The 14,929-nt window shown below is 47.6% G+C and overlaps 1 protein-coding gene and 2 non-coding genes across 9 annotated transcripts in view; all 3 read left to right on the top strand.

The window, feature by feature from the left end:
* Nucleotides 1–8,750, top strand: part of CCNB1IP1 (cyclin B1 interacting protein 1) — a 43,537-nt gene extending 34,787 nt beyond the window's left edge. For 3 of the 7 annotated variants that reach the window (XR_012664756.1, XR_007354418.2, XR_012664758.1), the window contains 4 exons: nucleotides 3,176–3,257; nucleotides 5,543–5,673; nucleotides 7,520–7,597; nucleotides 8,560–8,750. The gene's annotated coding sequence lies outside the window, so the exon portion shown is untranslated. The other 4 variants (XR_012664754.1, XR_012664759.1, XR_012664755.1 and 1 more) reach the window with 4 other exon arrangements.
* Nucleotides 7,174–7,251, top strand: LOC125629487 (small nucleolar RNA SNORD126). Its single transcript, XR_007354426.1, has one exon. It is a non-coding gene; the product is annotated as a small nucleolar RNA SNORD126 (small nucleolar RNA).
* On the top strand, nucleotides 8,139–8,286 carry LOC125629485 (small nucleolar RNA SNORA79). Its single transcript, XR_007354424.1, has one exon. It is a non-coding gene; the product is annotated as a small nucleolar RNA SNORA79 (small nucleolar RNA).
* Nucleotides 8,751–14,929: the final 6,179 nt, after the last annotated feature.

Raw genomic sequence — 14,929 nt, 5'->3', positions numbered from 1 at the left:
TGTGTCTGTCTGCAGTGTCCTCTTCAGGCCTGCACGAAGGCACGCATGCGGTGGAAAGAGTTGGTTATCTCTCTCTCTCTCTCCCCCCCCGCATGATTTGGTGACTTGTTTCAGGGCAGGCAGGGAGTGTGCTGCAGAGCTCGGAAGCGACCCCAGGAGTTCTGACGCTTAGTTTTGCCCTTTAATCCAGTAGACTCTACTCCCAGCTCCGGGAGGGAGAGCAAAGTCCTGAGACCCGCTCCTCCTGCTATAACCAAACCATAATAAACAGCAAGAGTTTTATGTACAAGTGTGTGTCCCTTTAAGAGGAAAAAGCACATGGTGGGGGAGCCGGTGAAGGCTGAACAAAGGACGTCCTTGCTGCGGCGGGGGCAGGGTTCGGAAGGTGCCTTCCGCTGTGTGTTCTAGGACTAGCAGCCTCTTTCGGGGTGCGGAATGAGCTGGGAGCGGGTTTGACTTGGGGTTCAGAAATGCTGCTGCTGGTGGTAATGGTGAAGCTGACCACTCCGTGTGTGGTGGATGTGTTGGGGGAAAGGGTGGGAGTTGAACGTCGCTCCAGGCCTCAATTTTGCTCTGGCTTTTCTCCCCACTTTATAATTTGCCGGTGAAACTCCACTGAAGGAAGTATATGGAAGTTTAGTTACAAGAGAAGAAAGTTGAGTGGGCTCTGCTGGCTTTGAAACACACCGTGCAATTCAGAGGCTATCTTGAGCCCAATGTGGCTCTCGTGGTAAAACGCCTGTCTGCTTGTATAGTGCCTTTGCTGAAGCTCGGGTGCTCTCCAGACCCCATTTTAAAAATGGGTTTCATGATGGATGGGCTGGGAGTCAGACTCCTGGGTTCTACCCCAGCACTGGGAGGGTAGAGGGGCCTTATGGTAGGTGAGCTGGGAGTCAGGACTCCTATTACTGGCTCTGAAGATGACCCAGGGGTGACCTTGAGCAAGCCACTTTGCCTGTGCCTCTCTGTACCTCAGTTTCCCCAACTGTACAATGTGAATAGTACTTCATAAGGAAGCATGATTCATTAATGATTATGATTATAAAAAACACTCCAATCTGGAATGGGAGTTACTAGAAAAAGAGAAAATTATTAAATATTGTTGTTTCTGCATCTGTTTTGACCCCTTATTAGCTACAGGTGGTTGGGTACTTCATAGCCTTTGAGCCATCCCTGTCAGCAACCTTTACCTGATCTGTAGCATCTTAAGACTCTTTGCATCTACCAAGGTAAAGGAAGCCAATCACTTTTATACAGGTCAGAAAGATACTCCTTGAGCCCAGGATCTATGAAGCCTCAAAGGATGTCAGATACAGAATGCAAACACCATAGGCTGCAAGCAGCCAGGCTTTCCCAGAAAGATTCTGTGCCTTGCTCTGGGGGGTTGGATCTGCAAATGAGGCAGTGGGATAAAGTCTGGAGGCTGATTCAGGGCAGCAATGGGTTCAATTAAGGATTGTTCTAACACAGAAGATTGGAGCTACATAGGATGGGTGGCCTAACAGGCCTGTTTTCTTGGGGTCAATGTAGGATTGTTCCCTATAGTCTGCTTTCTGTCCCTTTGTTCACTCTGGTTTTAAAAGCCATAAAGTCAGTCAGGAAGAGCTGAGACTAGAAGTGTAAATGCGGAAGAGGCTGAGAGGAAGGAGGACTCAGCAGACTTGAGAGACATGGGCTTAATTTCTGGCTCCACCACAAATTTCTTGTGTGACCATGTGCCAGTCTTAGTCTCTCTGTGCCAGATTTTTACAGGTACTTGGGCACTAAAGATACAGATAGATATGTAGTGGAATGTTCAGAAACATGTAGGTTCCTAACACCTACTGATTTCATTCTGTGTCTTTAGGTGCCCACAGACATTTTAAAAACTGGCCCAATGCCTCAATTCTTTAGCTGTAAAATTTGGAGAATAGCAGTGCCCTACATCACCAGGAAGAGATTGTGAGGTGGCGCCATGTAAGACTGACCTTCATTTGGTTATATTCATGGCTCTGCCACTTGCTGGTGATCTGGGGCAAGTCATTTGCCACTCTGTGCCTCAGTTTCCCCATCTATACAATGAAGATGATATTGACTTCGCAGGGCGGATGAGAATTAATGTTTGTAAAGCAGTCGGACTGGGATTGTTGGAGCAGCCTAAGAGGGGGTAAGGTACCTAACTCCCGTAGGCTCCTCTGAAAGCCTCAGTGTTGAAGACGTTCGGAAGAAAGGAGCTAGAGAAGGCCAAACCCTTGTTACTGTATTAATTTTAGTGAGTGTAGCTTCTGCATTATTGGTAAGTTGCTACTTACCCCTGTAGGCGGGAACGTCCTTGTGTCATGGAGTCCCCGTGCGATGCTCTGGAACTGTTCCCTACAAAGCCAGTCAGGACTCTGGGGAAGTCTCTTCTCTCTGAGCAGACTGTCTTCAGGACACACAGCTTCCACGTTCCTGGGTCTGACCTTGGAGCATTCAGCATCCTCCGCCCCTCAGTGCGCTTCCCACAGTGAGTCCGTCCAGGCGGGCTCCTGGGGAAGCCAGAGGGTCCTGCACCCCAACTTCGCAGTCAGATGTGACTCTCAGCCAGCCAGTAAAACAGAAGGTTTATTAGACGACAGGAACATGTTCTAAAACAGAGCTTGTAGGTGCAGAGAACAGGACCCCTCAGCTGGGTCCATTTTGGGGGGCAGTGAGGCAGACAACCAAGTCTGCACTTCACTCCATGTCCCCAGCCAGCCCCAAACTGAAACTCTCTCCCGCCCCTCCTCCTCTGGGCTTTGTCCCTTTCCTGGGACAGGAGGTCACCTGATTCCTTTGTTGTCCAACCCTTTAGCTCTCACCTTGCAGGAGGGAAGGGCCAGGCCATCAGTTGCCAGGAAACAGGGTGTTGGCTATTCTCTGTGTCCAGACCCCTACACACACCTGCCCTCTAGGGCTCTGCAATGATCATACACCCTTATCCCATCACCTAGATACTTAAGAACTGCATAGGGGAAACTGAGGCACCCCCACAATATTCAGAGGAAACATTAAGAACAGTCCCGCTTTGTCACACCTTGTAGTGGCTTTTACACTCCAGTCTCTATTGTAATCTTTAAAAACCTCTTTTCTAACATAGCTGTGGTGATGTTGGATTCTGTTTTGCCAGGTTTTGGTCTGTGTATCCTAAACCACTGTTTGTATCCCTTCATTTTAGGCTGAAAATGGAATTGATGAGCTGGAAGGAAACAATTGCTTTGGACCAATGCCATATTCCAGATATGGGGAGCAATGAGCTGGTATGAGATTGGCTTCTTACAGAGGAAGGGAAATCCCTTGCCTAGGGAACTAAACTCGCCCTAGAGTTCAATGGTTTTGCTGTTATGTCAACTGTAGTGGGTTAGAACGGGGGGGGGGGGGGGGGGGCTGGGAGTCAGGACCCCTGAGTTTTATTCCCAACTCTGGGGGAGTGTGAACTAGTGGTTAGAGCAAGGGAGTCCAGTCTAGTTGTAGAGAAGGGGGACTGAGAGTCAGGACTCCTGGGTTTTATTTGCCTACCTCTCTTTAAGGGCTTTACCAAGACCTGTAATTTCCAACCTGGAGAGAGGACTCCAGAGTATTCCTGTTAGATCATGGTCCCACCTGCCAGATCACCTATCTCCCTTCCCCCAATTAGTGCAGGCTGAGGTGTGTCAAACCTTCAGCTCTGGCTTTTGGATTGTAGCAGATGTTTTTCAGCTTTATTCAAGTGTCTGTTACGAGTTGTGTTGACCGATCCAGCGTTCAGCTACGATCATGGAGTGTAGTAGGAATGACTTGTGGCTTTTGGGCCTTGCTAACCTACTAGCCTGTGTGTCTTGAGGCCTTCAGGCTGGTGTTGCCTTAGTGATGTAAACATCAGATTTTAAATCCTCAGTGTCCAGGATTGGTTCGTCTCTTCCCCCTTCTACTGCAGATAAATTAATGCTATTGGTCTGAAGCTGTTTGGGTCTCTTGCTTGAGGGTCTCTTGCTTAAGGTCTTAACAAAATTTGAGATCCTGTCTGCTCACTGTGGACATTAAAAGGGCCATGGGATCTTTTGTTAGCATAGCAGGGAGCTTGGCCAGTTGTCCGCTAAAAAAGGATTCTCAACCTTGTTCTTTGAGGTCACCACAACATGCTATTAAAACTCCAGGGTCCAGCAGGGCTGGGGAGGTCTGGGCTTCAGGGGAGCTGGAGGGGCTTCTGCCCGGCAGGGCTGCGGTGGTTAGGTCTGCGGGGCTCGAGGCTCCAAGTCTTCTGTCCTGGGCCCCTTTCAAGGCTGATTCCCCACTCTGGCACTTTGAATGCAGAAGGTGGGGGCCCACAAGGATTCTAAATATTAATACTGGCCACTTCAGGCTTGTATTAAAGTCCCACGGTTACAGTTTTTCTCTGACCTTGGATTGGTAGGTGCTGCCACCACCCAAGTGCAGAACCCCTTTGAGGCCCAGGAAGGTGCACTTGGGAATTCCTTCCTGTGGGGTGCCCTTTACCCCCCTACCCCCTTCCGGGGAAGAGCTGGGGGGAGGGAGGAAGGGAAATCAGCTGTTGCCACCATGTAATTAAACAACATGCACAAACCTCTTAAGACACACAAATCCAATTCTACTCTTAAAAAAGGTACATTTTTTTAATTTTAAAAAGAGAGAAATTATATCTGTGAATTTAGGCTTTTGCTAGATGTAAAAAAACAAACAAACAAAAAAATACAAGGATTAAGCATCAAGAATATCTTTCTTGAGATCCAGCTTAAAGGTTACAAGCAAAACAAAAGCACCTGGGGTTAGCACAGAGGAGTCCACAAGCCATAAACAAATAAAAAGAGATAAACCTAAATGCTTCTTCCTGAACATTTCCTAATCTACTTACATACCTGGGGTTTAAAATGAGTAGTTTCAAGGTATGATACTGAGGATTTTTCATACCTGGCCCCAAGCTTCTTACACCATAACTCTGCCCTGCCCCCTCTCTCTGGGAGAACAACCACAGAGGGAGAAAAGGGGAATCTTTGTTTCAAAATTAAAAATTCTAGCCTTCCCATTGGTTCTTTTGGTCAGGTGCCCACTCAGTTCCTTTTACCTATGCATAGCAGTGAGACTTTTTAACCCTTTACAGGTAGAGCAATTAGAGAACAGCTACTAAGAGGGATTTTATAGCTACTGGCTGGGTGTCCATAAAAGGGAGCTCTTCCCCCCCCCCCCCTTCATTTATCACAGCCCCAACCAGCCTAATGCTGGCCCTACTTCATGGACCAGCCGCGGGCCCCCAGTTGAGAATCGTTGTGCTAAAATATTTCCCTCCCTTCTCCTGTTGCACTTTGCTCTGGCTGTCTCTCTCCACCCCAGAAGTGACTTCATTTTAGTCCTGCTGTCTTCCCCTCCATGTACAGTGCTAGCTCTTCCTGCCTAGATGTGCCCAGGTAGAACTGGCCTGTGGTGTGCTGGGGAATTCAGTTTAGATGGGTCCAGAAGCAACTCTGATCTCTGGTATAGCTGCAGCAGCAGGGCAGAGGAAGAGGCTTTGTGGGTTATAGTTTTATGAATGTTTCTTTGCCTGTTTCAGGTGGTGGAGAGGCTGGAGACTGACACCCCAACCCCATGAAACGATTGGGGTGAAGTGGACAAATGAAGTAACTGAATCTTGAAAATGGGCTGAAATGAAACACCCCGGATCTGAGCACCAAGTACAGTAGGGTAAGGGTTTTCTGCTGAGTAGGGCCTTAAAGAAAAGAGACTGAGTGCTTTTACAGCCTACATGAGCTGAGATAAGGATAATCAGCTCCTGTGCTTTCAGGGCTTGCTCTGATCTCTGTGAGGGGTAGCGGGGAGTAGCCAGAGGTGTGTTGCTGGAGGCAGGATGCTTCACTTGATGGGGCCCATCCACTGTTTTATTATTAGTTATGTTACACTGTTGCCTAGAGGCCCTTCTGTGTTGGGGGTTGTACAGACGCTTAGCAACCATCCCTGTTACAAAGATTTTTGTTGACTTTGTCTGCTTAGGTTATAAAGGATGGAAGACAGGAAGCATCAGCATTACAGATGGGGAACTGAGGTACAGAGAGCTGACGGCTGAGATTTTTTTCAAAGGAGCCCAGTGGAGTTAGGCACCAAAATCAGAGATTTAAAAGGACTTGTTTGAGGTCACCCAGGGTGTCTGTGGCGGAGCTGAGAACTGATCCCAGATGTCCTAGTCCAGAACTTTAACCACACAACTATCTTGAGGGTGGGTGTTGAGGGCCGGCTCTCCCCTCAAGGCATTTCTTCTCGGACCCATGAGACCGCTCTGTGCTTTGCCATTGGTGGTGTCACAGCTGGGTTTGAGGGCATGGGTGGAGTCTGCCATGAGTATGTTAAGTCCATCTTTCACCTGATGACACGTGCCCTGAACAGACCCAACTACATCAAGGATGGAGAGAAGCATTAATTCCCTCTCCCATTTTGTGCCTGCAATGAAATCTAGTAGATGGGGGTCAATATTTAAGGCCAGGAGGGAACATTATGACTATCTAGACTGACTTCCTGCATCGCAGGGGGCATAGAAAGTCACCTAGTAATTCCCTATGACTCCCTGACTCCTTCCCATTTCTAAAACTCAACCATTAGCCCCCCGTCTCCACGTATGCTGCTTTAAAATAGTTCCCTGCATGAGCCCTTCTCACCCCACTGCGTCTCGAGTTAACTTCACTGCGCCATTTCCCTGGCTGGAACGGCTATGCCCTTAGAAGCTGCTCGTATGGCCTTATTGAAAAGCCAGATCTTCATAGGCCAGATGGAACCTCTAGATTGCCTAGTCTGATCTCCAGTTTAATACCAGCTGGAGAATTTCACCTAGCAATCCCACTGATTGTGTTTGCGTAAAGCATCCCTCCTAGAAAGGTATCCGTCTCCAATTTTTCAGCGTCCGTATTAAAATTGGGACACCAGAACTGGATGCGGTATTCCAGTATTAGACTCACCAGTGCCATATACATGGGTAAAATCACCTCCCTGCTTCTACTGGATACTCCCCTGTTTATGCATGCAGGGATTTTATCCGTCTTCTTTTTGTAGGTAGAGTTGGGGAGCTCATGTTGGAACACGAGGAAGTTGGGTGAGGAAGCAGCTAAAATTCTCAACCACTTGAGGTTTCAGAGTCCTGGGTGGAGGTTTGTGTGTGGGAGGGGCAACCACATCGCCACTTGTAGGACTAGGAGGGGTCTGCTGTGATGAACCGCATGTTCAGTCCGTGTTTCACCTGATCTACCCTGATTGTACACATGCCCTGAGCAGACTAATGAAACAAACACCTGCAGCTGACATCTGATTTGGGGGAAAGCTGATGTTCTAATGGTCTCCAATGGATAAAGTCCCAGGCAGTGAGAAGAATAAGTAGCAGATCCATGCAAACTCTTCAGAAACATGGATCTGGTTTTTGTGCAAATGAAGGAGGGGCATAGATGCAAGGAAAAGTTTTCCATGCAGTTGGTAGCTCTTCCCCCTCCCCCTTCTTCTCTCTCTCTCTCTCCGTTGACCTGGAAACATTTCCTCCTTGTATCTGTAGGGGCAGGAACTCTGAAAACAAAATTGGCTGGTTTCTCTTCTCCCTCCTCGCTCTGGATCCCTTATAGGAATCACAGATGTAAGTGCTGTTGGAAGTTCGTATCCATCCAGTTGGTTAGCATGGCCCCATATTGGCACCCCCCGCCAATGTCACCATGGGGGCAGGTATGGGGCAAGAAAGAGGTACTGTGGCAGACACGGCAGTTAACAAATGTCCCGCATAGAGTATAACATGCGTTCCGCATTCAGTGACAGTCTTTGAACTAAAAAGAAAAGGAGTACTTGTGGCACCTTAGAGATATAAATAAATACATTTTGTTAGTCTCTAAAGTGCCACAAGTACTCCTTTTCTTTTTGCGGATACAGACTAACATGGCTGCTACTCTGAAACCAGTCTCTGAACTGATCTTCCAAACATTGCCAGGCCGTCTTTCAGTACCTGAAGCTGCAGATGCTTTCAGAAAGCTGTATCTTTCTGCACACATGAACAGGAACTCCTTTCTGCAGGATTTTAGTAAGGAAACTGCTTAGTAAAGGTTTGCTCTTTAGAGAAATTCATGGTGTATCTCTCTAGAGAATCCTGTTGCTTTCAGAGCTGCTCATTTAAGGGAGAGTGGCCGCGATGACTGTTCCTCTTGCTGCCATGAGCCATGGGCAGTGGGATTTTGTGTCATCGCAGATGAAACTTGGCCTTTCTTCACTCAGAGTGCTCTTGGATGGGTTTGGCCGTCCGTTGGCACCTTCTGAATTTTGCGGGGTCAGACACTCAAAGAGGCAGAAGGGGACTGGACTTTTAGGGAAAGAAATGGGGTTGAAAAACCACCTGCTCTGTACCTATTTCTCTGTAAACTTTAGGCAGTTGGCTACGGTAACCAGACTGTAAAATTACTATGTGAGCTGAAAGATTGCCTGAGCTGAAGCAGTAGGAGCTATGCTGGCCTCAGCTGGGAGGAGTTAGTACAGTTAAGCTATCTAGTTTTCTAAGAGGCAGTTGTGTGCTGCATTCTGCATCTTTAATACTGAGATTCCTTATCTTTACAGGGATGATTTGAGATGAACCTTCAAGGAAAATGTATCTTTCTCTCCACCAGCATCAACTGTAAGAGAGAATTTGGGGCCTGAAGATTAAAAGATTTGCCCTGTCTCTGATCTGTATTACAAGGACTCTTTGAAGTTATGTCCAGGAAAGGCTGTACTAAAACCAGGATAATTAAACTAGAATGGATGTGTAAGAGTTGGGTATTTTTTGTACAAACGGACAGTGGTAGAACTGAGGGGGAAATGGAGCTTTCTCAACTCTAATCCACTGGTCTGAATTCAGCCCAGGTCAGTCGTGGCTGTGGTTGGGATTTTCACAGGAGGCTTAAGGGAGTTAGATGATATGCTGTTTTAGGCACCTTTTGAAAATCCCATCCCTAATCCATTGCTATCTGAAGGCTTTTCAGTTGCCCTTTCTGTAAAGTGAGTTAGGGTTTGACCTCATGTCTGAGATACAATGTCTGCCCAGATATTTTTAAAGTTCCTAGTCATTGTAATATCCATGGGCTTGTACAAAATTGAGGATCCGGATGATTATCAACATCGGTCTATTTACTGCTGGGTCCAAAATTACTTTCCACTCTTCTGTGAATTTACTCTCCCGTGTCCACTGTCTGTTTTCTACTACCAACACCGTTTAGGTTACGCTGAGATTTTCAAATGTGCTCAGGATTTGGACACTCGGTTCCCATTCAAAAAATTAATGGGAATTTAACAGGCAAATGCCATAGATTTGAAAATCCTTAACTTAAGCGTATTTAAACTATGTCTCCCTCACCCTGTAGGTGCAGACTCGTCTGACACTAGCTCAGACCCTTATTTTGTGCTCCCAATGTTGGCTTCCTCTATCATTCTCTTTTCTCTCCGCCCCAAATAAACAGATGTAGATCCTTTCCCACTGAGTGGGCAGCCACCACTGCAGGTCTTCTACATATTACAGTTCTTGTGCTGAACAGCTGGGAGGCAGTGAGAGAGATGGAGTTGAACGCTAGGGCTGTGTGAACTGAATTCAGCAATGTGTGGTTTTGAGTTTAGACGGTCCTGGGTTATATGGGAGTCAGGACAGATTCTCAATGTCATGAGCAGAGATGCCATGCTGGACCCTCAAAACCAGGGCCATCCCAGAAAACGTGAGGCATTTGATCCTCAAGAGTTTGAACTAGCTTGTGGGGATTCAGCTGAACACAAGAAACAAGCATTTCCCCAAAATCATGTCTTTAAATTTAAACCAGGATGAATCTAAAAATTTTGTAATTCTCCAAAAAAATTTTGAACTCCTTATTATGGCAGAAGTTGCAGTTTTATTCTTCTAACGAGATTGCCTTTTTACTGTGTGTGACAGTCTCGCTCAATTTGATAGCATTTCCGTGTATTTGTCTGTACATGTGTAATGTGATCACTTTTGAACACTGCACGCCTTTCCAATTTTTCAGGGAATGTTTGAGTTTCTGAGGGCTAAGAACCTGTTTATTTGGGAGAAAATTGGAAAACAGAAAGGGAAAATGCAGGGGAGAGAGAGATGGGTGGACACATGGAGCCTTTGCCAGCTGTGTAGCACAACTGCAGATTCAGGCAACTCTGCAGTTGACGATAGACTCAAGAACTGGTTGATGGCAGCCATTAACCCCTTCCCCTATAACAGTGCCCCTATCTAATTTGTGTGTCCTACCAACAGAATTTAACATTTGGCACCCTGAATAGCTTCTAGACCAATAATGGGGTGAGGAAGAGGGGGACATGCACATCTCCCCTCCTCCTCCTTCGCCATGCTGGGGCAAAGAACTGGGAGTGCACAGACTCTGGTGGGGGAAATAGTTTGGGGGAAGGAGGCACACAGCTCCTGGCCTAGAGAGGAATAGAGTGCAGAAAGAGCCCTTGACATGAGGGGAGGGAAAGAATGGGGAATTGGGGCACACACACACACAGCTCCTGCCATTGAACGGGGAGACTGGGGGACTCTGATGTAGACGGATGTGGGAATGGGGCATACCGAGCACCTGCCACAGCATAATTTAGTATCCCATCGCTCTTGGACCAAGATGATCCTCAAAGGCACTTTAATACTTCTGAGGATCTGGGCCTGGTTCCATTGTACTCTGCTCAATGGGTTACACTTACATCATTGTCTCCGTGTGTGAGAATGTATTTGTGTGTGTGTGTGTTTGTCTCTATGTATGCATGCAAATCTATGCAAGTGTGTACCCTGTTGTGTATTGCCTCTGTGTATGTATGTGGGTCAAGTTATTCATGGGTGCGTTTGTATAAATCTAGATAGTTGTGTGTTGTGTGTGTAAGACAATGTGTGTTTAAATCTGTGTGTATACTGGTGTGTCTTTTGCTTTTGTGTGTCCGATGAAGTGAGCTGTAGCTCACGAAAGCTCATGCTCAAATAAATTGGTTAGTCTCTAAGGTGCCACAAGTCCTCCTTTTCTTTTTGCGAATACAGACTAACACGGCTGTTACTCTGAAACACACGGGCAGGGTCTTTTGCTGTGTGTGTTTATCTCTGAATGTCATAGAGTGCGTAGCTCTATGGGTGTGTACGTGCATAGCTTTGTGTAGGTGTGTTTTTGCTTCTATATCTATGCTTGTGTTCCTCCTGTGTGTGTGTTTCTCGGTGTTATCCAGCATGTTCCTCTGGGTACATTTCATTTGCAGTTATTTCTCCCCCACTTAAAGTTCATCTGTGTTAATTTCACATTCATTATTTACCCTTCACTTTCACCAGGATTTAAAATCTTTCAGCCCCAGAATGGTAGAAGCAGGGTCAGTTTTGACATCTCACAGCCGATGGATTTGTGCACTGTATAAAGTCACCTTTGTAAATAGGTTGTTCACCCTCTTAGAAATAAGATTAGCAAAAATAGAAAGGGAAAAAAATTGATCTTTTGCATCTTCGTTTCTAATTGGATCAAGGGTCTCTGCAGTGTGGGAGGCGGGCAGCACGGGTAAGGTGGGTTGTGTGAGATCAAGGAAGGATCACGGGAGGGAGGGAGGTGGGTGGCTTGGGGAGCACAGGCCAGGTTGCAGGGGAGTGGATGTAAATCATCGGAGGTGAATGGCAGGGTGTGCACATCATGGGGAGGGGGGTAGGGTTACCAGGTGTCCAGTGTTCGACCAGAAAATCTGGTCTGACAGTGTCCAGTCTGAAACACAAATCAGACACCAAAAGTCCGGTTGCCACCTGCAGGGGCACCGGAACAGCTGGGGCCAAGGAGACGGGCTGGTGGGCAGGAGGCGCTGCAAGGGGATCATGGCACAGAGCCGGCAGCCATGCCCCCTCCATTGCTTCCCCCAGCACGTGCCCATGACAGAGTCTCCCTTGCCACCAGGCCACATCCTCCAGCGGAAGCAGCATCAGCAACGGGCAGCAACAGCTGCGGCGATAGGCAGTGAGAGCGCACCCAGAGCAGTGTGGGCTCTGCCACTCCTCCCGTTCCCACTGCTGCTCCTGCCCTGCCCCACCCCACCCTGGGCAGGAACCCTCCAGCTCCCGTCTTGCACAGGTGAGTGGCCGGGGTAGGACGCGTTCCCCACCCTCCGCCTATCAGCAAGCTCCTGCCCAGCGCCCGGGGCAGACCACGGGGAAGGAGGCTCCCGCTCAGCCCCAGCGGGAGGATCCCTTCTTCCGAAGGCGGAGGGGCTCCGCTGGCCCCCTGGTGTGGGGAGAGGGCTGCAAGTAGCATTTCACTTCGCTGCAAACCCCTTCCCACACCCTGCGCACACAGCCCAGAACCAACATGTCCCCAGCCAGCCCCTTCAGCTGCTGGCTCTGAGGCTCACTCCCCTTCTCGAGCGTGGACCCTGCCCCCTCCCCGCAGGACCTAGAGTCAGTTCCCCTCGCAGGAGAAACACAGAGACCACAATCTGACCCTGGATCCCAACACCCTGGAATTACTATATGTTGCATCCTCGCCTCCAGTGTGTATATGTGTGTTTGGGGGGGTGGTCATTGTGTCAGTATTAGAGCTTATTTAAAGGTCTTTAACTTTTTTAGGAACCTTTTTTTTGGAGGGGCGGGGTGCGCTGGAGGTTTAGCTCAGTAGAGTCAGTATCTCTCCTTCTCCCTACATTTTTTCCTTAGTGATGTGTTTTAAAGAGGGTCCTAAATACCCACTGCCTGTTTGTGGTTATTACAGGACTTGCGTAGCTGAGCCATGGAACTTTTTCTGTGTATAGCACAGAGATCTCTGTAGAGAGGAGTGTTTCACCTAATCTAAATGTGATTCTGGTGAAGGTAAGGCTAGGGTGCTGTCTCTTTGGACAGAGGAGAGGGCAAGAATTAACTTTTCAGCCAAAATGAAAATACAGCAAGCAAAAGTCCATGTTTTGCTTTCATTGTATAGAGGAGAGAGGGAGAATCATAGCAGGTTTCTGTTGCTGAAATGCATTTTCTTTTTTTATATTTCATGTTGATACACAGTACCTTGTGTAGTAACTATCAGTATCCCAGCTGTTCTCTGTTGAAGGGTTATTATGGCAGCAGTCTTTTCCCTCTTCTTTTCTATAGCATCTCTGGTTCGGTGCAGTGTTAGGGATATAGGTAATGGTACCTATTGCAAGAGTAATGAGCAACTCCTTGACACTTCCCAGAGCACCCTGACAAATATGAGTATAGGTATTGTAGCAAATTTTCAAACACCCCCTTTTCCTCAGAACATGTGATAAAGGTTAAGATTGAAAGAGGGGGTAGGAAACATGCCATTTTCTGCAATAATTCCTGCTTTGGGATTTCGGTGTTTTTGTTTTGATTGGAGGGGAGAGGAGTGAGTTTGGGGGAGAGCCTTGGGGAGGGGGCGGAGCAGGGGACAGGGCCTCAAGGAAGAGGGCGGAGCAGGGGTGTCCTGTTTTCAGAAATCGGAAAGTCAGCAACCCTAGGTGAGCAGCACAGGCTGGGGTAGGGTCATATTTCCAATATGCCAATATTTCAAGTGGCTAAAGTTGGATGGGTGCTGCCTCCAGGGGAAAGGAGGCCTGGGGATGTGAGGGGCTAGGTGCTGCCTGGGGGTGGGAGGCCTCTGGGGGGGTCAGGTGCTGCCCCCAGGGTGGGTGGCTGGCGGGGTGGCGGGGGGAGTTGCAGAGCAAGCCTGTTCCATGCTCGCCCTATGGTGGCAACTCCTGTCCTGCAGGGATGGCTGGGCTAGGCTCCCCGGTCCAGGTGTTGTGCTCTGTCTCCTGGTGTACAGAGTCACAACGATGTCCATGTATGGCCTGGCTGTGTCCCCACTCGACGGGGCCAGGCTAAATACAAGCATTGCTTCTGTGACACTGCACCCCATATTCATCATGGGGAGACGATTATGATCATTATGACATAATTATAATGCAATTTGTACAAGATGAATCCTGTGAGGTGTCATTGGAAAAGTTATGATTTGCTGAATATTATTATCCTATGTGAATATTATTATCCTATCCTATTACCATTTTTGTGTCTAAAGTTATGGATATTGACTATGTATCTGTATTTCAAATGTAGTTACACCTGGGTGACACCCACTCCGGAAGATGCTTCCAGTCTAGATAGTTGGGAAGGGCCTATTCAGGGTAATGGGCCATTAGGAAAAACAACAGGCCTTAGGAGAAGTTTATTTCCCACCTGGTGAGCCTTCCTGAGAACGCTCCAGACAACCTGTAAGTAATGGCTGCTATGACTCTGCAAGGGTATGTGACCAGGCCACATGACTCTGACCTCCATTTGGGTACCTGTATTTTTCCACAAACTGGTCTGAGACCCAAGTTTGAAACAAAGGGTTCCCGCTATATGGAAAATCTATATAAGACAGGGAGTGACATCTATGGTTCTTCACTCCCCCACAACTCAACACCTGAGAGAAGCTCTGGAAGAAAAGGACTTGGAGTGGGGTTCGGGAGCCCAAGCTGCAAAGCAAGTGCAGCTTGTGCCTTGACAACTGCAGCTTGTGCCTTGACAACTGCAAGCCTGCTTGTATCATCAGTCATGGTGAGAAATAGCTAATTCATATCCAGTCTTTCTAGTATCTTAGGATCAGTTTGCATTTTTATTTATTTACTAGGTAATCTGCTTTGATCTTTTGCTATCCCTTATAATCACTCAATCTATCTTTTTGTAGTTAATAAACTTGTTTTATGTTTTAATCTAAACCAATGAGCCTTTAACTAAATGTCTGGGGAAAAATTTCAACTTGGTTAACACAAGTTTGTTGCATATTCCTCTCCACATCCTCTCCAGGTAATAAATTCATACTGGTCGGAGTTTTGACCAGGGCACAGCAGTACAGCTCTGGCGTCCTAAGTTGGGAAGCTGAGGGTACCTTGGCTGTAGCCTCTCTATTGTTTGGTCAGCCTGCATGTAACTGCAGCTGGGTGTGTCCCTGCCTGTGCAAATGCTGGT

This window comes from Caretta caretta, chromosome 13 (genome assembly GCF_965140235.1).
Source record: "Caretta caretta isolate rCarCar2 chromosome 13, rCarCar1.hap1, whole genome shotgun sequence".
Lineage (NCBI taxonomy): Eukaryota > Metazoa > Chordata > Testudines > Cheloniidae > Caretta > Caretta caretta.
This window is presented reverse-complemented; position numbering and strand designations above follow the sequence as displayed.